This window comes from Micromys minutus (assembly GCF_963924665.1).
Source record: "Micromys minutus genome assembly, chromosome: 2".
NCBI classification, from domain to species: domain Eukaryota; kingdom Metazoa; phylum Chordata; class Mammalia; order Rodentia; family Muridae; genus Micromys; species Micromys minutus.
The window spans coordinates 22176249-22203275 of record NC_137971.1 but is presented as its reverse complement, the minus strand read 5'-3'; the positions used below and the strand labels follow the sequence as shown (position 1 = coordinate 22203275).

General features: G+C 42.8%; 1 protein-coding gene and 1 pseudogene across 5 annotated transcripts in view; one reads left to right on the top strand and one right to left on the bottom strand.

Annotated features, from left to right (window-relative positions):
* Positions 1-27027, top strand: part of PLCE1 (phospholipase C epsilon 1) — a 283791-nt gene that overhangs the window by 55044 nt on the left and 201720 nt on the right. The window lies entirely within an intron of this gene.
* LOC308416930 (stress-induced-phosphoprotein 1-like) lies at positions 21797-23471 on the bottom strand (annotated as a pseudogene). Its single transcript has one exon. The product of its transcript is annotated as a stress-induced-phosphoprotein 1-like (transcript).

Sequence of the window (27027 nt, the reverse complement as noted above, 5' to 3'; positions counted from 1 at the left end):
CTGACCTCAAACTTGCAAAGATCCTCCTGTCTTTCCCTCCATACATTTCTTTAAGTGTTTCTTGGCCATTTGAGATTCTTCTGCTGAGAATTCTCTATTTAGATATGCAATTTTAAAACTGAATTATTTGGTTTGTTCATGTGTAGTTTATTGAGTTTTTTTTATATATTAGATATTAGTCCTCTGTCAGATGTGGAGTTAGTGAAAATCTTTGTTCATTCTATAGGCTGCTGTTTTGTCCTATTGACAGTGTCCTTTGCCTTACAGAAGCTGTTCAGTCTCATGAGGTCCCACTTACTAATTGTTGATCTTAGTGTCTGGGCTGTTGGTGTTCTGTTCAGGAAATTTTCTCCTGTGCCAATGCATTCAAGGTTAACCAAAAATAAAATCAGTAGCCCTCCTATATACGAATAATAAACAAGTTCAAAAAAGAAATCAGAAACACCCTTCACAATAATCACAAATAATATAAAATATCTTGATGTAATTCCAACTAAGCAAGTGAAATACCTGTATAAACAATAACTCCAAGTCTTTGAAGAAAAAAATTGAAGAAGAAATCATAAGATGAAAAGATTTCCCATGCTCATGGATCAGTGGGAATAACAAAATCAATCTACAAATTCAGCACAGTTCCCATCAACGTACCAGCACAATTCTTCACAGACCACAAAAGAATAATGCTCAACTCCATATGGAAAAAAATAGTCAGAGCAATCCTGTATATAAAAGGACTTCCAGAGGCATCACCTTTCCTGATCTCAGGTTGTGCTACTGAATTGAGTCAATGGCCCAGATGTAAATTCAAATAGCTATTGATACCTGAATTCTGGTAAAGAAGTCAGAAACACATAGTGGCAAAATGAAAGCATCTGCAATAAATAATGCCGGTTTAACTAGGTGTCTGCATGTAGAAGAATGTGAATAGATCCATGTTTACTACCCTGCCCACAACTCAAGTCCACTGGCTCAAAGACATCAGAATAGAGCTTGACACATTGAACAACAGTATTCTTACTGTCAGGACACTCCCTGAAGACAGGCTGTGTATCAACACACCTGTCCCTTTCACATCTTCAGATTCTTTTAAATCTCCTCTGGACTTCAATTATAAAAACAAACAAACGAAAAACCTCCAAATAACACACATTTCTTATACTAAAATCAGTGTATACAATTTTGAAATGAACAGTTTCTTCCTGTTCCATTTGCTCTGTACTCCTGTCTTCCCTAAATTTGTGGATTTAGTCTCCACCCCTTGAGTTTTTTTCCTTTAAGACTTGATTGGGAGCCATGTATTTCTTTCTTTCTTTTTTAAATTAAATACTCAGTATTTACATTTGAGATGTTATTCCTTTACCCACTCCCATCCCCCTCCCCCTCCATTTGCCTTCACAAAGATATACTCGTTCCTAATCACCTTCTCCACCCCATTGCCTTGGCATTCCCCTACATTTGGAAAACGTGCTCTCCCTGGACCAAAAGCCCCTTCTCACATTGATACCAGACACTGCTATCTTCAGCTACATATGCAACTGGATTAATAGGTCTCTCAATGTGTGCTCAATGGTTGATGTTTTAGTCCATGGGAGTTTTGGAGGGTTTGGTTTGTTAATAATGTTGTTCTTCCCATGAGGTTGCAACCCCTTTCAGCTCTTTAGGTCTTTTCTTTAGCACCCTCATTGGGGCCCCCGAGTTCAGTCAGATGGCTAGCTGCAAGCATGCTCAGCTGTATCTATAAGACTCTAACATGGTCTCTGAGGAGGCATCTTTATCTAGTTCCTACCAATAAGTAATTCTTGGCATCTATAATGCTTGGATTTGGTGGCTACATATGTGGTGGATCCCAAGGTAAGGCAGCTTCTGAATGATCTTTTCTTCAATCCCTGTTCCTCTATTTGACCTTGCATTTCCTCTCATGAGTGTTTTGTTCTCCCTTCTAAGAAGGACTGAGGCATCCCCAGTTTGGCCTTCCTTCTTTTTGAGCTTCATAATATCTGTAAATTTTTTTTACAACTTTATTTAAAAGAAAACAGAGATACATATATATATTATCAAAAGCATTTTAGCGTAAAAATATATGAATATATTTTTCACAGTACTTGATTTTTTTAAAGGTTTGATAATATGCATTGAAATCTTACTATTTACAAAGATCATAAAATATATGTAAAACAAAACGTAAGATGGAAATAGTCAAAGTTTTTGGTATGTAAAGATTAAACATAATGATTTTTAAGAGCCATGTATTCTTAACAAGGTAACCTGCATGTCCAGAAAAAATGCTTTGCACAGAGGTTCCCTGTGCAAGCTCATCTGCTTGATGGTCATCGTGATAGTGACTGTGTGTGTGTTTGTGCACCTTAGTGTTGTTCCGTCACTGTCTACACAAAAGTATCATAACAACCAAAGTATGATGGTTGCTAGTCCCTACATGTAAACCTTTGAGGACATTATAGATATTTAAAAGGAGAGAATTGTGATCTTTCTTTCCCCAGCTCTTCCTCCTTGGACATTGAAGAAAAGGCTGGGAAGGCAGATGAGATGCAGTTAATAAATCTGCTAGGTTGTGTTGCTTGACCGTAAAGTTGGCTGTAGAGTGTTTTTTATTAGTAATTTCTTTTACAGATGTTTTTGAAGAAAGTTAAAATGCTGGTAAAATCACATCCAGGCACTACATTGCAATTTAAACATACTGGCATTTTATTTCCTTAAGCACAAAGGCAGACACTTTCCCCCCTTTCCTTTCTTCCTTTTTCTTTTTAATTATAAAAAAGGGGGTAAGAACATCCAAAGCAGCTTTTCTTCTTGGGCTACAGAGTTCGTTGTTGCTTTGGGAATAAAGGGAGTGAGCGTATCTCATTTCTAGTTAACTCGTAGGTGCCCTGAAACATAAAGTGCAGCAACGTTTGAGGACTGAAAATATCTACCGGCGGTGTATGACTCATAGTATTTCCCCAAGGATTCATTTTCATTTTTATTTTATTATTCTCCGACTCCATGACTTGAGGTTTATTTGGCTGCAAATTGAAACAGGCTGGACTAGAAGGAGCCACTTGACGTTGCCCGTGAATTGTTCTGGGTAGGTTTGTAAATCTTCCACTGAACGTAAAGTGTCCTGTCTCAGGGAACATCTCTAGAGGGGAACCATTCTGGGAGGACTTTCAATATGCTTTCTCTCATAGGGTGATGGCATGATCTACATGGGCTGGCTAGCAAGCACTTAGGAGCCAGGCACTCTCCTCCGGGCTGTCCTGCCAACTATAGCAGCCCAGTCATTGGCAGCAGTTTTCTTGGTCTCCCTAAGCTTCTGGTTTTCACACCTGAAAAGAGAGAATGACGAAAATCACCACTCATTCAGAGAATCACAAGGACTGGACGGCTGCAAGAACTATACACAGGGCAGGTAGGAACTGCCCAGCAAAGTTAGCCACTGGTATTATCATTATGATTTCTTCTAGTAATACAGGACTTCTAGTAATAAGGACTGTGCCAGAGCAGATGGGTGTGTGCACACTCAATGAGTGATCTTTAGGACATGAGCTATCGTTACTCTGACACAGGGCACTTGTTTATGTAGGTCACCTTTCTTAGACTGTAAGCCTCTGGCTAGATTAACCAGTTCTTAACATTAACTTTTGGACTCCCAGCATGCTGCCGGTCCTCAAGAAAGACTGGATAGCACTGGAAATGAATAGGTAGAAAGTTGGGTCCTGGCTGCTTTGTGGAGAGGGAGGGCTCTGTCTTAGAACTGTGTTCAGAGTCGCAGACTGAGGATGGGGATGGGGTGGTGTTTTGGCCAGGAATTAGAGCTGTTTTTGGTGCTGGCCACAGAACCAGCAGCCACCTTTCTAGTGTTTGGATGAGGATTCTTGGTAAATAAAGTCCACTTTGTTGAGTAGCCATTTTATGACTGTGTGTTTTATTTTTATCATGCATGCGGTGTGTGTGATGTGTATTATGTTGTTAAGGGGTGAGAAAATGGGTATGCCTGCACTACAGTGCTTGTGTCAAAGGACAGCCTTGGGTGTCTGCACTCACCTCCCACCCTGTTTGAGTCAAGGTCTCTTTGTTGTTTGTGCAGCTGGAGATATGCCAGTCCTGTGTGAACACTAAGATTAAACATGTGCCCAACTTTACTTGGGTTCAAGGAACTAAACTCCTCATAATTGGGGAGCAAAGGCCTTATTCAGTGAGCACCTCCCTAGCCCATCTAGTAAATATTTCCAACTATTCAGAACATGAGATTCATATTTATACATGTCCTACCATCAGTACAGATGTTTGACTCACCTAAGGAACATATGAGTCTGAGTCTTGGGACACAAATACAAGTGGGGACAGTAAGGGCATAGCTTCAGCTGTGGATGGGCATGGTACTGCTCATGTTCCTTAGTGAGAATTAAGCAAGCAAGCAGACTGAAAGATGCAAGCACCCTGTGAAGTTTCACGAAGGAAGAGTTGCTAGACCCCCCCCCTGCTAAGCTCTGTTCTAGACAAAGAAGAGCCATTGTTAAATTCAGCCTGCAATTGTGCCCTTCCCTAGGTTACCTCTACTGCATCTTCAATTTCTTCATTGCTCCCAAACTCAGGTATCACCATGCACCTGTAGTTATTTCTTCTAATTTACTAGTGGTAGAGTGATTGATCTAAGGGTATACATATATTTTAAGATCCATGATAGCCTGTAAGAAGGATACGATGCATTATCTGAAAGGAGCAATGTCTGGGAGGACAGATTTATTTTGGCTCACAGTTTGAGAGAACATAGTCCATCATGGGAGAAAAGGCATGACAACTATGGTTCTCCAGCAGGGTGTGAGCTTGACACAGCTGCTTGTAGCATAGTACTGACTAGGAAACAGAGAAACTGGGGCCAGACATGGGGCTGGGCTGTGATCCCCAGTACTCACTCCTGCTCCTGCCCCAGTGACCCACTTCCTTCATCTGGGCTCCATCTCCTAAGGGTTTCACATTCATCATCAGCTGGGGAACAAGTATTTGAACAAAGAAGCCCGTGAGGGATTCCCATTCACAAAGTACCAGTTAGCAACCAGCCTTCTCCTAAGGTTGCTCATGGCTTATATCACGTTCTTTTAAACAAGACCCTAAGAAAAATTGTGTTAGTTGTCTATTACTGTGTGACAAATAACCACAAATGTAGTGACCCTGAAACGCTGTGAATTAACTGTGCCCCTCTGTAGTGTATTGATCTTACACAGTATGGATGTCATTGCTGCTCTGGTTTCACTAGGCTAAAGTGGAGGCATCTGGAAAGATTGAACATTTTCTTTGGGGTTGGATTCTCTCCCAGGTTCATTAATGGTAGAATGCATCTACTTCCTTCTCCTGCTTTCTACCCATTAGCTTAATTTTCTGTAAATTCTGGAAGAATAGACTATTACTTTCAGTAGCAACAAAGAAATATTTTAAAGTGAAGATTTAACCTTCTCATTGCTTGTTAATGCATGTTAAATATTTGCAAAAAATTGTCAAGCTTTCCACAGACACTAGCTGTTATAAGTGTATTTTTTTGGAACATGGTCTGACTATCCCTGCTTCTGTAATTGAAAACTTCACCAATGGAGATGTCAGTGACCATAACAACTTCTCCTGTGTGTGTTCTATGCAATTCTAGCCCTGGAAGATATTTTCTGAGATAAATATTCTATGATAATTGAGTGTGGGGAATGTGTGTCATATTTGTTCCACACCTTTTTGGAACATTGTAGGGCACATAAACATGTGCCAAGTTCTTCTGTGAAGAAAGGAAGAGTTTCCATAGATTGTTTAGATTTTCTTTGTCCATAGAGCAAGCATCTCTTTTTTCCCCACTGATTAGGATTTTGAGTGAGTCATCTGAAGGGAGCCTAAAGGTGTGTGTTCTGGTGATTTAGAGCATACTCTCAAACCCGCCTCTCATGCTAATCCTCTCCTGATAAGAATGGAGAGTTGACCTTACTTTACAGCCTCAGTTCTAATAGACAATTCTGTCATGTTCTATAAAAGGATAAGGGAAAAGATTCTAATAAACACAACCTTGTTGACTATAAATAACAATATCAACAAATAAAAACAACACACACACACATACACACAATTAAAGCCATCTGCTGGGCTTCTGAGAAAGAAGGGGGTTGAAAGAATGTGAATGTTTGAGTAGCACACAATGTGTAAATATGTACTTGTAGCTTGTGTTAGGCCCTCAGTGACAGACCCAGGTATAAACTCTTATATGCCAAGGTATACCTGTTTCTTTTTCTCTTTCTGTGACCTTACACACCTAAGAGAAACAACTAAAGGGATGAGAGGTGTATTTTTGGGTTCAGTAGTGAGGGAGGCACAGTAAAACAGCACAGATCATGGTGGCTCTAGCCTGTGGCCAGTGCTGTTCACATCATAATAGATTAGAAAGTTCAGACTCAGGCAGAAGAGCTACTAGACAGGGAAGATGTGCTCTCTAGAACCCACTGCCTGTGACACTTCTCCTCCAGCAAGGTCTACCTTTTGAAACTTAGGAATTCTCTCCAGATAGTGCCATTTAGCTGGAGACCCAGTGTTTAAAACAAAAGCCTGTGGAGGTCAGTTCAGATCCAAATCATAGTGTCCAAGGTTGGTGATTATGTGCAAGGGAAGAGGTAAAAAAGAAGTTTGAATTGACACGCAGACATGGTAGAGAGAGAGAAACAGATAGAAGTGGTAAAGGTTGTGGTCATTTGGAAAGTAGTTAGCACAAAGAGCACAGGAGAGCATCAGAAATAAGATTCCCTGGCTTTAAATGTCTGTTTCTTAGCTTTGTGAACTTGGCAAGATTTCATTTCCTTGTGTCTTGGAGAAATGAACACTCTGTGGCTTGCCTTACAAGAAAATTACAAGGATTAGTGAATTTATATTGAACTCTTGGACTCTCTGATTGCAAAGAAAAAAATATTTCTTGCAGCTGGGATGCATTAATGCTAGCATGAACCTGGGCACAGTTACCAGATTTGGGCAGTTGGGTTTTTCCTGCCCCTTTCCAGCGTTTGTGAGACTTCTGTATTTCTTTGCTGTATGACTGAGGGGATCGGGGAGAACTCACCTCTGACATTTTGGTGGAAAGGAAGCCATGAGTGTGGGTGCTAGATGTTCGGGTGGCATGGGTTCAAGCTAAACCCGTTTTCTAGTTTTCTTTTGGAATGAGGAACCTTACCCAGTCTTGTTTCCCTCTGAGACAAGATGGAGAAACCAGTTATGTTGGGAGATTGTAACAGATAGAGGCTCCTCTCCTGGAGATAACATAGTTGTGTTTTCTTCTGTTGAGAGAAAGTCATTAGCCAATGAGAAGTGAGCTTTTATAGTTACTATCGAGAGGTATGCCTGGAAGTTAAGGGCACACTTCCTCCTGAAGACCTAGGCTCACTTCCCAGAATCAGCGTGACAACCCACAACTATCTGTAACCCCAATCCTATGGGATCCGAGGGTACTGAGCATGCCTGTGACACACAGACATGCCTTCAGACAAAATACCTATACATGTAAATTGATACATAAAATTTAAGGGCCAGAGTGTTATTGTTCTGTGAAAGCGAGTAAAGAAATAAAAGTTTTGCCGGTTCTGCATTTCTACCTTGTTTGTTTGCTCATTTGTTTCTTGGTGCTGGCAACTGGGTTGAACTGGAGACTAGGCTAGCAAGGAGGAATGACCTAGACGTGGAGATCAGGAAGGGGAGAGCACTGTAGAAGAGGTTACAAGATGAAGGGAAGTAAGGACACCAGGGAAGATAGTTATTTAAGAGAAATCGCCCAGATCACCTCAGAGCAAATGGAGGCAAGGGATCCACTCAGTGAGCTACATCCTTAACTCCCAATGGTATCTAATTTGTAGCACATTAAAAACTACAGCATAGAGGTTAATTCTGTGGAGGGACAATCTTGTGAAAGGGTTAACACAAGAATTGAGAGCAGACTCTTTTTTTTTTCCTTTGAAACAGGGTTTTTCTGTGTAGCTCTGGCTATCCTGGAACTAACTCTGTAGATCAAAATGGCCTCAAGCTCATGGTGATCCTGCTTTTCAGTGCTGGGATTAAACGTGTGTACCACAGCCACTGGACTGAGAGCAGACTCCTGAGGCAAGCCATCCAGACTGGAATCCAGATTCAGCCTCTTCCTAGCCACGTACCTTTGTGCAGATTTCTTGACCTTGGAGGAATATCTTCCAGAGTTGTAAGGAATAAAATAGTTAGCAAATACGTAAAATCTGTGATACTACTTAATTCACAGGGTAAGCACTGAGCGCTTGTAGGTTACTTTTCTGTCATTTTTGGGCTGTGGGTTCAGGGTGTAGGCACTGGATTTAGATGACTTGAATTTGGGTCCCAACTCAAAAAACAAAAGGTCTTGCTTATAAGCTGACTTCTGTGAGTCTTTATTTTTGTTAAACAGTTACACATCTTCTATCTATTTGGTCAGAATCATGGAAGAATTAAATGAGAATTTTCAGGGCACATTCTAATTTCCAAATATGCCTGGTATATATGAAATACTCAATGTGTGTTAGCTATTGGTCTCTTGGCTTTCCTTTAGATTGCAGTTATATCTTTCTTAGCCTTTAAGTAGAAAGTTGGAAAATCTGAGTGTCTTGGGCTTCTGAGGACTGGTGTCCACCTTCCACCTCTGGAAGAGCCTGCCCGGATTTTGAGCTGGCTGCTGAACAACACACTCAGTCATTTCTGAATCCACTCTCCAGGCCACGGTGTTCTGCAGCAGATCTTGGCAACACATCAGGTTCCAGGAAAGTACATGAATCACCACAGGACTCCCGACTCTGCACTTCTGAACCATATAAAAACATGCAATGCTGTTACCAGATCACCTAATACTCATCTTCCCCGGTGTCCTCACTTCCTTTCATATCCTATCTCTTTCCTTCTCCCCCCTCTACATTGTTCTTCTTTCTTGCCTGGTTTCTATGTGCAGACCCTTCCTCCTACCATCTTCAGCTCAGACTCCAAGCAAGTTCAGTCTCTTCTCACCTGGACACCTTTTTCCTCAACCCCAACCCTATCCCCTGCCCCTGCCCCTGCCCCTGCCCCTGCCCCTGCCCCTGCCTCTTCCCTTCAAATTCTTGCTCTGCTGGCAGCACTCCCTACACGTCTGCTTCACTCATCACTTCCTCCAGCTCAGCTCCTTTCCTGTACAGCACTTTTGTTTTAACTGTAGACAACTTGTATCCCAAAGTCTCTGTGTGTGGAAGTTCTACCAGCTCTGGGAAAGGTGAACGTTTGGTTTCCTGGGAGTAGATAACTGCACTGTGCCTGGATCAGGATAAAATCCCTGTTGTAGTCTTGCCATATATCATTGCCTTTTCCCATCTCATCCTATATTAGCACTTAGAATAGAGCCTGACACATAAGTGGTACATTCCTTTAATCCCAGTACTCAGGATCCAGAGGCAGACAGATCTCTGTGACCTCAAAGCCAGTCTATTCTATAGAGCAAGTTCCAGGGCAACCAGGGTTACATAGGGACATTACCTCAAAAACAAAAACAGAAAAGAAACAAACAAAGAAAACCAAACCAAAGTAAAACAACAAACAAGCAAATAAGGAAGTGTTAATAGTGAGGTTTCTGTAGTATTAGGAAATCAATGACAGCTGCTGAGTCAAGGAGGACTGGAAGAGGATGATATATTCCAGGCAGGGCATCATGTACCAAGGTCTTGAGGTGGACAATATGGGACAAACAAAACCCAGAGGTATAGGAATAAGAGTGGGGAGGCAGGTGAGGTCATTCAGAAGTGAATGTCGACTCAGTGAAAGGCCTCAGCATTGACTGATTGAGCTTTGATCTTTCTTTATATCACAGTTATTGACTTTGCCTGTACCATGTCACTTTGCCCGCTGTGTTTCTATATTTCACACATTTATGTATCTATATTTCATACATTTATATCCGTACAAAATATCTTTGTCTTATCTCTAACTCAGAATGATGTTATTGATGAGATCAGAAGCTGGTTAGTGTTGTAATTAGTTTTCATTGTCAACTCAACACCATAGAATCTCCTGGAAAGACAAGAGTCTCCATGAGGGATTGTCCAGGTCATATTGGTCTGTGGGTATACCCATGGAGCAACTATCTAAACAAGTTATTTGATGTGGGGGACCCAGCCCATTGTGGGTTCAGTATCATTTCTTGTTTTGGGTCTTGAACTCTGCAGGAGTAGAGAAAGCAGGAAGCAGGCATGCATTCATCCTCTCTGCCCTTGACTTTGAAGCAGTGACTTTAGTCCTGGCTTCATCATCTTCTTGAGGGATAATCTTGGGCAAGTTACTTACCCTCTCTCTGGGCTTTTATCTGAAAAGAAAGCTTCCATAAATGTAAATGGCAGCTGTGGTAGGAATGCTGAGTGCCACCCATGGCTGTGTGACTGGCAGGAGGGTGCAGGAGCTTTGGAGACATCACAGTAGGGAGCAAAGCTCTCTTCAGTTGCAGTTAGATCTTAATAGAGCCTTGAGCATTGTCTGAGGTGAGAGGCCAGCAGTTTTCAAGGTCTGGTCTATAACTTCCTTAGAGAATGATCTGAAAATTTTTTTCCTTATCCCTGTTCTTTCCTGAGAGCAAATGGCAGCCATGTCTACAGTTCCCACTCAACATCCCCCAGGGAAGCCACTCAGCCTTAGCTCTTCTAGTGTGTCTCTGAAGGTCATTCGTCAAGATTTAATTTGTCACCCCATTTCTCACTCAACCTCAGTTTTTATTTGATATAAATCTGGGAACTTTGTCTCCTTTGGTCACTGAAATATGATATTCTGCGACTCATTATCCACAACTCTAGCTCTAGACTCTTGGTTTGCTGATTCATGTACCATTTTCTGCTCCCTGTGACCTCTCAGATCTGGGACCACTCTTTATTCCTGCTAATCCAAGACCTACACTCATGCCCAATCGTCTCAGCCTTCTGCATTATAAGTTGAACCTCATGCTGTTTTTGCTTTCATCTCCTTTTGGGTAAGAGGCAGAGTCCCTGAGTTTCCACTTCCAGTTCTAGAATTACATATCAAAACAACATTCCTCTCCCCAGGCCTTACTGTGTGCTTTGCTATTGCCTTGAGTCAAGATCTCATCATAGCTCAGGTTGTTTTAGAACTCCCTTTATAGCCCAGGGCAGCTGCGAACTCATGGCAGCCATCTTGTCCCAACTTTCTGAGTGCCGAGATTACAAGTGTGAGCCACCACATCTGGCCTTTCTGTGTGCTTTGGTCAGGTGCCAGACCGAGAGCTTGCGGCACTGTTTGTGTCCCCCTTCCCCCGAAACTGTGAATTCTTCAAAGGCAGCTTGCTTAATTATCTCTGTGAGTCAGAACTTTGGTAGGGCCTTATAAAATAAAAGAAGGCCTTTAATGAATGGTTTTAAAAATTAATTAGTTCATGATTCTTTGAGAAAAGACCAGCCAGTCTGAACCACAGAGAGGGTACTTGGCTGCTATGGAAACTGTGGACCATTCTTAGAGATGGCTATCTATGGGGAGGTTTCTTCAGCTGTTGAACTCTTTGAAACAGCCTTCCTATCTGCCCGGGGATGACTTTCTAGATAGCATTGTGGCATAAAAACTAATGTGTTAATGGTTTCCTCTTTCTTTGACTTAATGAAGAATGTGTCCACATTTCAGTGTTCTGTTTGTCTTGTTTTGTTGTTCTGGTATTCTGGCTAGCTGAGAGAGAATTCAAGTTCATCTATTGCATAATAAAGATGAAAAAAGAGAAGAAAGGCCAGTGCAGACAGAGTGTGAACCTGGAGACATTCATTATATAAAGAGCATGGACAAGGTGAACAGGGAAGGGAAGGGGTGGTGTGTGGGACTCTCTGGTGTTCTGTCTGAAAGTAAATAAGGATCTACCTTAGTAATAGAGTTTCTCTGTCTTTAAACAAAGGCTTTGTCAAACTGGAGATGGCTCAGTGGTTAAGAGCACTGATTGCTCTTCCAGAGGTCCTGAGTTCAATTCTCAGCAACCACATAGTGGCTCATAACCATCTGTACTGGGATCCAAGGTCCCCTTCTTGTGTGTCTGAGGACAACAGCAGTGTACCTATCATGTATAAAAATAAATAAAATCATTAATTAAAAATTCTTTGTCCTTTTAAATTAGCACAGTCTTCAACATGTGAAAGACTCCCAGAGAATACTTATTGATTTGAATTTCCTAAGTAATAATTGTGATGGTTGAAATTATATCCTTACAAATACAAATGCTATATGCAACTTGTGAGTCATGTATTCATTTTTTATTTTTATTTTTGGTACCATAGGTCTGGGAGCATGATCTCTGAACGTCCTCATTCTGGGATGGTGGTAGTGCTACAGGAAGGCAGGGAAATAACTCCCAACTCATTTCCAACTTCACAGTTCAATGGCCATGCTCTTGTGTGCAACTGTGGTTCAGGACCAAGGACAGCATCCTCTCCTGTGGAGGCTCCCCTCTCCCTTCCCAGCTGCTACTCTCATGCTCCTGTGCCCACACTTCTGGGCCCTCTTCTTTTCGTTGTACCTGTTCTGAAACCTTCCCACGAGGAATGCATCAAATGAATTTCTTTTTCAGTTCTTTACGAAGGCTGCAGAGCCCTGCTGGAGACAAATGACAGAAGTCCTTAGATGCCACACAGTTCCAAAGTCTCATGTCAGTTCTGCCAAGAAGTATGAAAATGCCCATTGACATCATTTTGTACCTTAAGCCCAACATTGACTATTTTACACCTGTGTCACTTTGGTCCTGTGTCCCTCAGCTTTTCCCCTCAGTTTCAGTATGTGGCTCTGTCTCCCACATACTAAGAAACTGAAGTTTACATGGTCAGAATTTTTTTTATCTACCTTCTACTCTTATGCTTGGTCCACTTGTGAAGAAAAGATCGCCCCCCCTCCCCCGCCATCTCTGCATGTTCCTCCTTCCACATACTTCAGGTACTCACATACTGTCTGGAATCCTGGCAAATATTTCGATCAGCATCTCCAGACAGCTGTGAGACTTCATAGTCATGACTTAAACAATAGTCTTCTTCCAGGCCTACTGAACCAGTCCTTGGCAGTCAGGCTTTGGAACACACACACACACACACACACACACACACACACACACATATATATATCAAGACCCGTTTGGGAAGTGTTATTTATAAAGACTTGCCTTTGATTGTTCTTTCCCTCAACTGTCCTCCAATGATGAGTCAGAAGGTGCAGTCTAAAATGTTCCTATAACTCCTGTAATTAAATGCTCAAAGTATGGCACATATGGAACAGCAAAGTGTGTGATTTGAAGAGTCTTTAATTGAGGGGGTATTTACAGAGGCATGGCAGTATGTAGACCACAAATGAGGGTCGGGGCAGTATCCCAAGGCTGGCACCAGGGGGCTCCAGAGGAGCTGGCAGGTCTGTAAATAGTGCAGAGAGACATGCAGCTGACTGGGAAGAGTAGAGGAAGCATTCTCCTCCACAGCTTCTTCCCTTGGAGTGTCTGCCAGGGCACCACCTATGAGGGTGAAGGAGCATTGTGAAGGCTAGTTTGTAGTCTCCGGCTCATGGAACAGCAGAGGGAGATTTGCGTTTTGGAGGAGGGAGGCCATAGAAACAGAAGTTATATAGTATGGTGGTATGGTTTCTAACCAGGGCTTCTTTACTTTGACCCTTTGCTGTAGCTTTTGTACAGACCTTGGGGGCTTGTGCAGTCCTGGAATAGCTCTCTGTGTTTACAACTTTGCTCTATCTTTTTGCTCATGCAGCTTTCTTTGTGTGGAACACCCAATCTGCCCTTATTAAACCAAAAAATGTCAAGCTTTCTATAAAACCGAACTGAGATGCTATTACTTGAATATCAAATGTCCCCCAAAGACCCATTTACCCAGAGGCTCATGACTAAGGGATATGTCTTCCAAGGTGTAAAATATGACTAATCAAGACCAGAGCAGAAGCCTTATCTGGGGCTCAGTTCCATAAAAGATGTTAAACATTACCCAAAGATAATGGAAGTAAAGTTCTGCTTAATTCAGCATTCCATGGGCAATCCTAAAATTGCTAGGAAGGAAGGGTTTGTTCATCATGTAAGACTTCTTGTTTAAAGTAAGAACTGTATAAAACATGCTTACCAGAACCAGCCAGTTCCCAGGACTGAGGAACTGTATAGCTGCAGGTTTCAGCCCCAGTCCATCAAATGGTCCTATGACATCAGTAAGTACTGTTAGTGAACTTTGAAACTGAATTATGCATGGTATGATAATAATCTATCTTCTTATCTAACTGAATATTTCTCTTGAGATAGGATTTTCTATTTCCCAGGATGGCCTCAAACTCACTATGTAACAAAAGACAACCTTGAATTTCTGATTTTGCTGTAGTAACCTACCAAATTCTGGGATTACAGACATGTGTGCCAGGATATGTGATACCAGGGATCAAGCACAGGGCTTGTGCATGCTATACAAGTATTCAGTAAACTCAGCCATGTCCCTAAACCCCTTAATTTTTAAACAACCAGGAGACCTGGCTGAAAAGTCCATGCCATAAAACCAATCAGCAGTCTCTTATTTTTTAACTGAGTGTGAACACACCTATAATCCTATCACTGAGTATGATGGACATACCTGTAATCCCAGTCCTGAGTGTAGTGAACACACCTGTAATCCCAGCATTGAGTGTTGTGGACACACCTATAATTCCAGAACTAAGTATGACAGACACATGTAATCCCAGTGCTCAGTGTGGTGGACACACCTATAAACCCAGCACTGAGTGTGAACACCTGTCATCCCAGCACTGAGTGTGGTGGACACACCTGTAATCTGAGCCCTGAATGCAGTGAACACACCTGTAATCCCAGCACTGAGTATGAACACCTGTCATCCCAGCATGGAGTGTGGTGGACACACATGTTTTCCCAGTGCTGAATGTGAACATACCTGTAATCTCAGTGTTGAGTGTGGGAGACACAGTATGGTGAATACACATCCAATTCCAGCCCGAAGTATGATATATATATATATATATATATATATATATATATATATATATATATATGCTTTTTATCCCAGTGCTGAGTGTGAATACACCTGTAATCTCAGTGTAGAGTGTAGTGGACATACTTGTAATCCCAGTATGGAGTGTGGTGAGACATGCCTATAATTCCGGCTCTTAAAAGGCGGTGAGCAGGAGATGGGATTCAAAGCCAGCCTTGCATTGTGTGTTTGTGTTTGTGTGTGTGTGTGTGTACATACACACAGTTTGAGGCCAGCCTGGGCTACATGACCTTCCCTTAAGAGAAAGGAAGGAAGGAAGAAGGGAAAGTTCCTCTTAATTTTAAACTCAGTTTGTGAGGTGCTTATTTTGTTGTTAGTGAAGGGTAAGTTTCTGTCTTTGCCCCAACAAATGCTTGCTAATAATTAATGTTAATAGTACCAACCACACGCCTGTAATCCCGAATTTGGGAGGCAGAGGAAGATGGATCTCTGAGTTCAAGACCAGCCTGGTCTACAGACTGAGTTCCAGGATAACCAAGGCTAAAAAAAAAAAAAAAAAAAAAAAAAAAAACTGTCTCAAAAAAAAAACTAAAGAAAGAAAGAAAGAAGAAAGAATAAGGCCTGATCATGTACTCTGGTAAGCCAGAGCCCAGAAGACCAGGACAGGAGGACAACAGAGTTAGAGACCACCGTGGGCTGTGCAGTGAGACCCCATCCCAACAAAGAAGTGCATGAAAGCTGGCATTTTTCTCTATTTTATCTCCTTTCAGTCCTGGCTCTAGTTACCCGGGTACCCAGATGCTGGTGATACTTCCTAAGTGTTCTCAGCAGCTTACACCAGGGCACAGAGAAACACTTTTCTTGGAACAAAACGTCTAAGCCTTTCTGCAGCCAGAAACATTTCTCCCACCTACTGCTACTTGCCTTGACTGGGGAGGCTTCCTTCTAGTTTTTTTGTACACGTAGAGAATCAGGACTCTGGATTGTTTCAGTGTTGCTGAGCCCTGCGTCCCCATTTCCGGTCCCCCTCTACCTTCAGTTATCTTTCTCTTTACCAACTCCTGCCTGTCTCTGCGACCTCCTCTTTCTGTATAGCCTTGTTCGATCACACTGGCTAACAGCAGTCCTTTCCTCATGATGGTGACATTGTGCATGCCACATGCCAGGCACCCTACTAAGCACTCTTCACCCCCACTGGCACTTATGCTTGCCCACAAATCTGGAAGGACATGTTCCCATATCCATTCCACAGTGAACCCAGTTAAGTGCAAGGATGCTGGACAGCTTGCCCAGACCTTCCATTTTGTCAGATGTGTAAGACTAACACCTCTGATGCTGTCATATGGTCACCCATGCTGAGCAAGCCCTGTGCACAGACCAGCAGGCTACGCTGCTCCTTTATTTCTCTCTGATCCCACTCATGACCCCAGGCCCCAGAATGTCATCTTATGGCTTGGCCACCCAGTTGCTCCCTTCGTTGTTGCTCCTTTGACCTTGATGTCATTATTCAGTTTTGTTCTGGAACTTGATAGGACCCTTGGTCTCCACCATTTTCCTTTATATCACGCAGCCCCTATTACCCTTTCAGGTCTGTGTGATCCCTGCAGATGCCTGAGTTTGTAAATAAAAACAAGCCGAGGAACTCTTCAGGTATCATCTCCCCGCATTTTCCTTTGTTACCTTTTGCTTATGAAAAAGTAAGCGAACTTTTTTTTTCCCCCTGAAGCATCAACTGTGACTTTTATTTGTATTGTTTTGTTAGGTTGGATTCCTAGAATTGCAGTAGTAACAAGAGCTACGTAAACATGACCCAATGTCAGGAGGTGAGTTCCTCTTTGAGCTCTCCACAAAGATATCCCTTTACCTGACAGGAACACTAGATAGCATTAGAGACAAGGTGAAGGTCCATAGGATGCTACAGGAAAGACAATATACCTATATACCTTCCCTCATTACCCAACCATTCAAAGCATTTTCAGGTACAGAGTCTCTTCTGTTAGATGGTACCAAGAGTCCCCTCCTCTCCCTCTTGCTCTGGGAAACACCCTTTCCCCCTTCCTAGTTATATTTTCTTCTCTCCTTGTCCAGTTCTACCCACAACTGAGCATTTTCTGGCAGGACCTGCCTTTACCCACAAGCAGTTCACTACAGTTCAAATGAACAGAATGCTTCACAAAGCAATAGCGTTACACTTATTTCTATGCGTTAGCTGAGGATGTCAACCAATACTTATATTTCATGTTCTCTGAGCAAATGCAGTCTTATTTACAAATAACTGCCTTGTGGGTGTGTATGTACCATGTCTGAAGCTGAGCAGTGAGGATGGGTCCTGAATGGCTTTAAAAAAAAGTGAATCTTGTGTTAGCTTTCAGATGACGGATAGAAAAAAGTCAGAAAGGAAGATGTGCCTAGGGGAGACAGACATATACAAAGAGTAGATAGGGGGCCATGAAGAGGACAAAGCATGCCAGAAGTTTCCACTACTCAATAACAAGAAGCCAGCTGACTGTTTCAGTTCACCTCCTCTTCCTGCCCACTTCTTTGAAGGTTTTAAGTTAGGGGAGGCGCTACTGAGCACATTTGATGGTGTGGTGTGCCCACCTCACCCACAGCAGATGTTACTATAACAAATCATAATACCAATCGTCTTGATGAATTCAGCTGTGATCTAAAAGTCCCTCATCACAGAGCGTCCCTAACACTTTAGCCTGCCTGCCAGAGCTGACCTGCAACACAAGATCCTTTTGTCTTATGTTCTGGTTTTAGTCAACCTGGTCTCACTTTAAGCAGAGCCATTTTATGGGCCACTTTGTTGAATTAAACACTGAAACGAGCATTATGACAGCATGGATATAATTGTTCGACCACAATCTAACACCATCCGTCTAGCATGTCTGCTTCACAGTCTTTGGAAGTTGAGATTCGGTCCATTTCCCCCAGGCTAATTGCTTCGATTCTTCAGATCACAACTTTGCGCTGCTCAGCTCTGTTTTTCAGAACATTGATTTTCCTAAAGGATGCTTTTCAAAATACCAAGCGAAGCAATTATATTAACAATTTCTAGTCCATTTTTTATCACATAGATTTATCCCTTGATTACATGGGGTCTGTCGCATGTACTGCTTTCCTTTAGGGCGACATGATTTTTGGTCCCCTGTGCATCTCATCTTTTTCTTGCCTTTTTTCCCCTCTTTTTTTCTTGGCCTAAACCTTATCCTTTAAGAACCCATGGCTTCAACCACATACCTAGCAGAGGATGGCCTTGTTGGGCATCAGTGGGAGGAGAGACCCTTGGTCCTGTCAAGGCTTGAGGTCCCAGTGTAGGGGAATGCAAGGGTAGGGAGGCAGGAGGGAGTGGGTGGGTGGGGAGCACCCTCATAGAAGCAGAGGGAGAAGGGATGTGATAGAGAGTTTCTGGAGGGGAAATTGGGAAAGCAGATAACATTTGAAATATAAATAAAATATAGCCAATAAAAGGGAAAAATTAAACAAGGCTGACACGATGGTTCAGTGGGTACTATCAAGTTGAGTTTGGCCCCCAGATTCAGATGGTAGGAAGCAACCGATTTTGACAAGTTGGCCTCTGACTTCCATGGTACATTCTTTCTTTCTCTCTCTCTCTCTCTCTCTCTCTCTCTCTCTCTCTCTCTCTCTCTCACACACACACACACACACACACACACACAATTTTATAAAATGAATTTTTTAAACACTCTAGAAAAAGCTTAGGTAATATTAATAAGAAAAGAAAGGAGCAGAAATCTTCCTCACAGGATTGTTTCCAACCTGGTCCTCAGCTCTCCCAGGTCTGCCTCCCCCCCCCCCCCCAAGCTGCTGCATTGTTTGGTTTTGCACCTTTGCTGGATGCTGATGAGTTGGAAACCTGTCCTCTTCTGCAACTAAACTCGGAGACCCTTCAGGACAGACTGAGCCTGTTCTACCATTGTCCATCAGGTTGTAGACAACAACTGCATCCTTTTCCAAAGGTCAATGGTAATGACATATAACAGCAGCAGATTATCTTTACAGCGCTGGGCTGCTAGAGTTTTTTTTTTTTTTTTTTTTTTTTTTTGGTGTGTTTTTTGTTTTTTTCTCTCTCTTTCTAGGGACTGTTGTTCCTGATGTGTTACTTGAGGAAGTATTGGTGTAAAATTAGATGGTGAATCCATAACTGGATTTGGGGAGCCATTCATGTGGAAAGGTGATGACTTGTTCTGATTACACTGCTGTCTCTGTCTCTGTCTCTTGCAGTGACAGCAGCTCAGGTATCCAGATGTTTTCCAGAAAAGCCTACCTTCCTTTGAGTAAAGGGAGTAGTTAGGGCCTGTGACTGGAAACATGGCATGTCATGAGACAAATATGCAAGAATTTCTGTTGGTACAGCGGGTGACTTCCTCTTCCCGAGTAAAGTGGAAGGGACTGGGCATGTAGAGGGGCCTGCATCATGACCTAGGGTGAAGGGCCACACTGAGCCTGTATCCTGCTGTCAAAGTTCCCTTCCTCTGAAGCATCAATTTTTGCCTCCATCTGTGATCGGGTGGAAGCTAATGCACTTCCTGAGTCAAGCTGAATGCTCATTCCTTTAGACTTTTTTCCAGTAGCACCCCGAGACAGGCATAGGACCTGGCTCTCTGGAAGAGGAAACAGCTGTTCAAGGAGGGTGAATGGAGTGCTTGACGTCATCGGCTGAGAGCAGAGTCCACGACTTTCAGACTCTAGGGCCTATAGGTCTCTACCTACATGCTAAACTGCTACCATTTCTGCCCAGGAGAGCGCCATAAGAGAGGCACCAATGGCAACTGCATATCTGAGGGTCCCACTGCCTCATCCGAAATACAGTGCACTGTTTTCTTTTTTCCTACCAGTAGGTGGAAATAGAACGGAATGTTTCAGCAAGTCCTAGAAGGATTACTGTAGTCTCTCCCTCAGAGGAAAAGGAGGGGGAGAAGAAAAGAAAAAAAAAAAGTCCTCAGGAGAAGCTAGAGTTAGAGGATGGTAGTCAAACCTGAACAGACCCCTCTCCCTTTAGCCTCATGTTCTGATGATGGTTTTAACCTCTTAGGCTGGGAGCAGCCTCTGCAGGCTGTGAAATCTTGTGGGCTTTGCTGGACATTGCCAACTGGGGGCTTTCCTTGTCCTCACCAAAGTCACTTTCAAAGACTTTGCCCACAGCTGTAAGCTACTGCTCTGTGAACACTGTCTCACTACAAGTTTGTACTTCGTGTTCATTTCTAGGAAGCGTGGCGATGGGCTGGAGAGGTGGCTCAGCCATTAAAGGCTAGGCTCACAACCAAAAATATAGGAAAGCATGGCACTGAACACACGTGGTCTCATGACATCCTCACGTCCAGATGTGTTCCTGAACAGGACTTTTCATAGACAGTCAAATTCTCCCTATGCATATGCATTTATCACACAGTGCTATATTTAAACCAGATCGCAACTGCTGAGCCACATTTTGCCCACTGCTTACGAGGACACCTTGAGTGTTTTCAGTGCTAGCTGGTTCCTTTCTGTTCAGGTGGTTTTACCCCGAGCTGTTACTTGGCAACATCTGGAGACATCGGCTGGCAGGCACTATTTACTCACATCTAATGAGCAGAGGGAAGTTGCTGATCCTCCTACAATATGTAGATCAGCTCCCCACAGCTAAGAATATCCAGGCCTTACATTTTTGTGCTTTCGGAGAATTCTAGAATATGAAAATGCAAAGATAAAATATCTGCGAATAAAGACTTGGGTTATTGAGTGGCTCCAGGGCTAGAGACACCACATAAGCCTGACCTCCGAGTGTAAGCTCTGCAACCCACTCCCAAAGTTGTCCCCAACCTCCACATACACTGCTGTGTATGCACACATGCACACATGTACACACACACACACACACACACAACAACAACAACAACAGTAATAAAAATTATATTTACATCCCCGATCTCTCACCCAGTTTCCAAAATTGAAAGAACTGTTTCTAGTTTACAGTAAACATGAATTACGGTGGCAGACCTTAATCAGAACGGATATGACTCACTTTAGTCTTTATTCCATTTAGTGTGCAAGCTTACCGGTCTCCTTCCCCCCCCCCCCCCAATTTTATTGGATATTCTCTGTATTTACATTTCAAATGATATACCCTTCCCCCAACTCCCCTCCTTCCTCCCCCTCAACTTGCTTCCATGAAGGTGCTCCCTCTCCCAATCACCCTCTCCACCTCAGTGCCTTGGCTGATGATAATGATGTTGTTCTTCCCATATGTTGCAAACCTTTCAGCTCCTTCAGTCCTTTCTCTAGCTCTTTCACTGGGGTCTCCGTGTTCAGTCTGATATAATATATATAATAACAATTATTTCTTTCAAGATTACAATTGGACTTGAAGAAAGCTATCAAATTTCACTTGAGTGGAGTAGATTTTTTTTTCACTGTATAACCACGCCTGACTGGCTTGTTTTATTGAGGAGGGACATGGGTAAGAGCAAGTAAAAACAGCTGGGACCTTAGGTTGGGAATACCCTCCCCTCCCCGCATGCACCCACTGCCCCAAATAAAAAATAACCAACTATAGGGGAGCAGCCGAGACAGTGACGGGGAGGCTGGAAGTGGGCAGGGAAGGACACTCGGAACTGAGGGCAGCAGTGAAGAGACCATGTGTGTGCTGGGAGGGCCCGAGGTGGCGCCGGATGAGTTTGTCTTCCTTGTTGGCATGTATAAATATAGAGATAAGCCTTTCTTCTCCCCCCTCTGCCCAGTGCTGCTCGCCACCATCCCAGCTCGCCTTTCCTCATTGGCGAAGGGAAGAGGGGAAAAGCAAGTTATCACTGAATTGCGATCAGACCCACATCCATCAGCTTCTGTATCTTCTGTGCTATTACAGGATTCTTTAAGTGTTCGCTCAGAGCCTGGGGGTCCTTTTGCATCTGCTCCAGGACGAGCCTCATGGCTGGGTCACTCATTGTCCACTGCACCTCAGGGTCAGCCGTGGCCCGCCGCTTCACATCCTCAGGGCTGTTGTGTCTGTTGTACTGTGCCGTCATACAGCGTTGGTAACCGTCTGCTGCTTCCTTACGGTTAGTGTCCAGGTCTGACGCCTTCTGGTACACATCCATGGCTTTTGTATAGTCCTTCATGGCTTCCAGAGCATGAAGCTGCTTTTCATGTATAACCTTTGATGAAGGTTGGCTCTAGCTGGGTGCACTCTTCACAGTCCTTGAGTGCCAGCTGAAACTACAGAAGCTTGGTGTAACAGGCAGCCCGGTTGCTGTACAGTTTGGCATCTCTTGGGTTCCTTTTAATGGCTTCAGTATAGTGCTTCATGGCCTGGGGGTTAGTCCCCTTTCTGGAAGCATTCATTGTCCTTATTCTTTTCCTCCAAAGCTGAGTCAGGGTTGATATAAGGCAGCCGCTCTGTTCCTTCAGAATTTTTTCTGCCTGCTGGCACTTCTTGAGTACATCTGGGGTTTGATGCTCTGCCAGAGACTTGTTGTAGAAATGGATAGCATCCTTGTACCTTTCTTCTTTGAAATAGGAATTGCCAATTCAGGCATAAGCTTTGGCAATCTGCCGGTAGTCCTCTCGGTTCTCTCTGCCCACTTCCATGGCCTTCTCACAGAGCTCCCAGCACTTGTTGTAGTCACCCTTCTCAAAGTGCACAGCTGCTTGATTAGTTATGTAAGTCATATTGGTAGGGTCCAGCTCCTTGGCCCTCTCATAATGCTTCATGGCCTTGTCAAAATCTTTCTTCTTGTAGGCATCATTTCCCAACTCCTTTTCTTCCAGTGCCTGTTTCTTATTCTCTGGAAGATCTTCTTCCATTTGTTCTGGCTTGGCCTCCTTTTTGGGAGGGGTTGGGGGTGTTGCTGCCTCTTTCTCTTCATCCATACTGCCCAGATCAACCCCAAGGAGGACACTGAGAGTAGTCATGAGCCGGGGATCTTGTAGTGTTGTGCCCAGGTCTGAAGGCTTGTTCTGTAGCTGCTCTATGAGTTCCCTGTAGGTGGGGTCGCTGAGCAGCGACCTTGCCCTGGGATCATTCTCTAGCTTTTGGTATAGATTAGACAAGTTGAAAGGATTCATGAATTTCCTCTCTGCTAACCTGGCCTCCGTGTTCTGCAAGCCCTCCTTAAGCTGGAGATTATTGGCTTCATGTTTTAAACCTTCTTCATAGGTTCGTTTGGCTTCTTCAAACCGCTTTAGGAGCTCAAGGGCTGCTGCTTTTCTTGAATAACGCTTGCCCGAGTCAGGCTTCAGGTCAACAGTCTTGCAGCCGTCCTCATAGGGCTGCTGGTAGTCTCCTTTCTTGGCATAGGCTGCAGAGCGATTGCTATAGAGCACATGCTTCTGGGGATTTAGTTTAATTGCCTCAGAGTAGCACTGTAAAGCATCGTCAATATTTCCAGAACTCAGGGCCTTATTGCCCTTCCCCTTTAGATCATTCACCTGCTCCATAGCCTGGCCCGGAACCCCGTTGAATCGAATTCGTCCGCTCTGAGTTCCCAACTGCATGCGCTGCCTTCTGGGACCCCGGAGTAGATATTTTTATCAGAATACTAAAATAAAGTCACTGGAGCAAAGCTGATGTTACTAGGCTCTGCCACCAAAGACTCCAGGGCTGAGCGTTATTTGAAATGAGAAACATCAGCGTCCCCGCTGGAGCCAGCATTTGATGAGATATTAAGGAGAGCTCTCAGATATATTTATTTCTCTTGGTTTAATCCCAAGAAGCTGTTGGAGCCGTCAGTTTCCATTATGAAAGCAGCAGGTGTAAAAAATATTATCTTCAGTTCTCTATAACAGAGCCAATCCAAGAACTTTCCAGAGAAATTTGAATATATAATCTCTAATTGTAAGCTCCGCCTCTCTGTGCGTGCACGTGTGTGCATGCACAAACCGCATGTGCATGGGTGCATGGGTGCGTGTGTGTGTGTGTGTGTGTGTGTGTGTGTGTGTGTGTGTGTGTAGGTTGGTTCTGAGATGCCTGAGACAGCTTCATGTGTTCTGCTGACTCCTAGCTTTAGTTTTCTCCAGAAACCATAAGCAAAGGTCATTTCTATCTTCAGCAGAGTCTTCAGGGTCTCATCCCCTATGTCTTGAAATCCATCTACTGATATGTTTTCCAGCAAGGGTACCACTGACGTGCCTCAGTGACCAAGATACCAGGTATGATGAAGTGTGTACAGGCTGGCTCAGCTCTGTGGTTTTTTTTTTTTTTTTTTTTGCTAATTATAAATTTTTTACCAGGGCCCTTCAGCCTTGGGAGTTAGGTTGGGTTCTTTGGTCTTTAAGGAAGACATAAACACACTACCTTCGATTCCTTACCAAAATTCTCTTCCTGGCAACACCCCTTTAAACGCTGTGTTTAATTTTAGTTCATACCCACAGAGAAGGTTTCAGACCAGCACTTCCCTTTATTGAGACTGGACATCAGTTGTAACTACTCCAGGAGTCGCTCTCTCTTGTGGGGTTGGGCATGCTGTTAAAGCCAGACAAAAAACAATCTGGATATTCCAAAGTTCCAGTAAGTCTTTGTGTGAGGCATGGACAAGAAGGTGCTGTGTATCTCTGGTTTCTCAACTGTCCCTCTACCTCTGACTTTATTCATAATAAATTATGTTATTGATATAATATAATGTAATAATTTATTATATATTACTTATAGTATAATACTTTATACTATGTAATATTATTAATAACATACTATTACAATAATATTAATAATAAAAACCAAAGCTTTCTGTAAAGTTTCTGTAAAGCTTTCTCACTTTGTTCTCAGTCCCGTCGCACCAGCCAGCACACACTTCTCCAGAGCAGTCTGGTTCTTCTCATGCCTGCCTTATCAGCTTACTCAAAACACACACAAGCAACAGCAACAAAGCAAAACTGACATTTACAGGTGCTTCTCTAGACACGAGGTTGTTGTTTTGGTTTATGTTGTTGCTGTTCACTTATGTTTACTTGCTGTGAATGTTTGGGCCTACGGGGAAAACAGAAACCTCTAACCAACAGCTAAGTACCACTGCTTGGACTTACAAGTGTCAATGTTTTCCTTTTGTCAAAAAGCAAAACAAAAGCAGCCACAACTTTTCAGGAAATCCTGGGATACAGAGATGATGGGAGGCGTATTGCTTCCCCTCCTTCACCCACCAGAGGAGACTGACTACTCCTCAGGCAGTTGTACTGGGAGGACCATAATTAGATAGCAGTGAAAAACAACATTTCCACCCTGCTTGAGGTGAGAAATACAGTCTCTTTGTTTTTCTTTGTTTTTTCCTGACCACTAGTAAGGTTGAATATTTTTCATGTTTATTGCCTATATGCCTGGAAGTTATGTTGGGTTTAGCAAACTGTCTTTTTCTATTATCTATTTGATTGGTTTTACTATTTGGTTTGTAAAAGTATCTGAGTATTTTGATTATTACTTTGCCTCCTATATTAAGATAGCTACTTCCAGCCCATAAGTCAAGTTGTTTCCTATATTTGAATATATATATATGTACATATATATATGCCTGTTATATAAATATTTAAAATTTAAAATTCATTTATTTTTCCTTTATGGCATTTGTTATATATATATAAAACAAATAAAGGAAATTACATATTGTCTTAGTCGGGGTTTCTTGTTATTTTCGTTTTTGTTGTTGTTGCTTACTTGTGTTTACTTATTGTGAATTTTTGAGCCTATGGGAAAAACAAAACAAACAAACAAACACACACACACATATTACTGATGAGTTTCTTCCTTATCCCACAGCAATGAAGGTATTCTAAAAACATTTTTTTAAAATTTCCCTTTCACACCTCTGTTTTTCATTTATCTGGAATGTACTATTATAGCTGGATAGAAATATCATTTATTTTGATTCCCAAATTGATGGGCTGCATTTCTGCCTTGGCTGTATTTGAATAACGTGTGTGTGTGTGTGTGTGTGTGCGTGTGTGTGTGTGTGTGTGTGCGCGTGCACGTTTTCTTGTCTTATTTCACTGTTCAGTGTCTCCAACACTAATACACATGTGCTCAGCTATGGCTAACAGTTCCAGCCATGTGATGTTATCTCCGCTTTCCAGATGATGTGCAGGAGTGTCACCGCAGAGCCACACAGCTAGTAGATCATGACAGAGTCTGAATGAAAGCCTATCTGAGTAATGTCAGAGTTCAGCTGCTGCCTAGGCCATTGCTGAAGTGGGAGGAGCTAACCCTTCTCACTGTGCCTGCTTGTGCCCAGATTCTGTCCTTAATAAGGAAGGGAAATGCCATGGAAGTGACACCAGAGCAGCACTTGCAGTTAGTCTGAACAAACTAGTAGACATTGTTTAATTTAAACCTGCCAAGAGTAGATCAGAGAGCCTCATGAGTGTGGAGCCATTCTTATTCCAGTTGGTGTAAGCATTCGCTCAGGTAATGTAATCACATCTCAGTGGAAACTCAGGGAGAATGGATCTTCATAGACATTAACATTCTGAGAACAAACGGAAATGTCTTTCTTCGCTCCCTCCCTCCCTCCCTCCCTCCCTCCCCAGCTTCTGTTTGTAAAAACACTGAAGCAGCTTACAAAGGCATGTATAAAACAAGGCAGACCACAGATATGGTAAAATCGGGACAAACGGAACACAAATGTGGTAAATTAATAATTCTTTTTTAGAGTCATTTCTGAGTTTGACCACAACACGGTCTGAGGCTTCCTAGCAACTGAAGCAAAGAAACCCTGTCCAGCTGCACATCTCACAGTGGGCATGAGATGGAAATAGAATGGTCACTAAGGGAATACCCAGCATGTCCTGATTCAGAGATGGTAGAGAAAGAACCGTGGGGTCACTGGGCTGCAGGTGGGGTGCACTCCTTAGGGTCTTCTCAGTGGTGGGAGTGGATTTTTCATGATCTGCATTATTCTACACAAACTCCACCTCCTTGATGGAAAAATTATTCTTTATCGTGAACAGAACGTAAAGCAATAGGTGCTCCCAATGTTTCTGGAGTGAGTGCTATTTATAATACCTATCTGTATAAACCATTGCCTGAGTAACATTTGTAATAATTATAGCTCTAGAC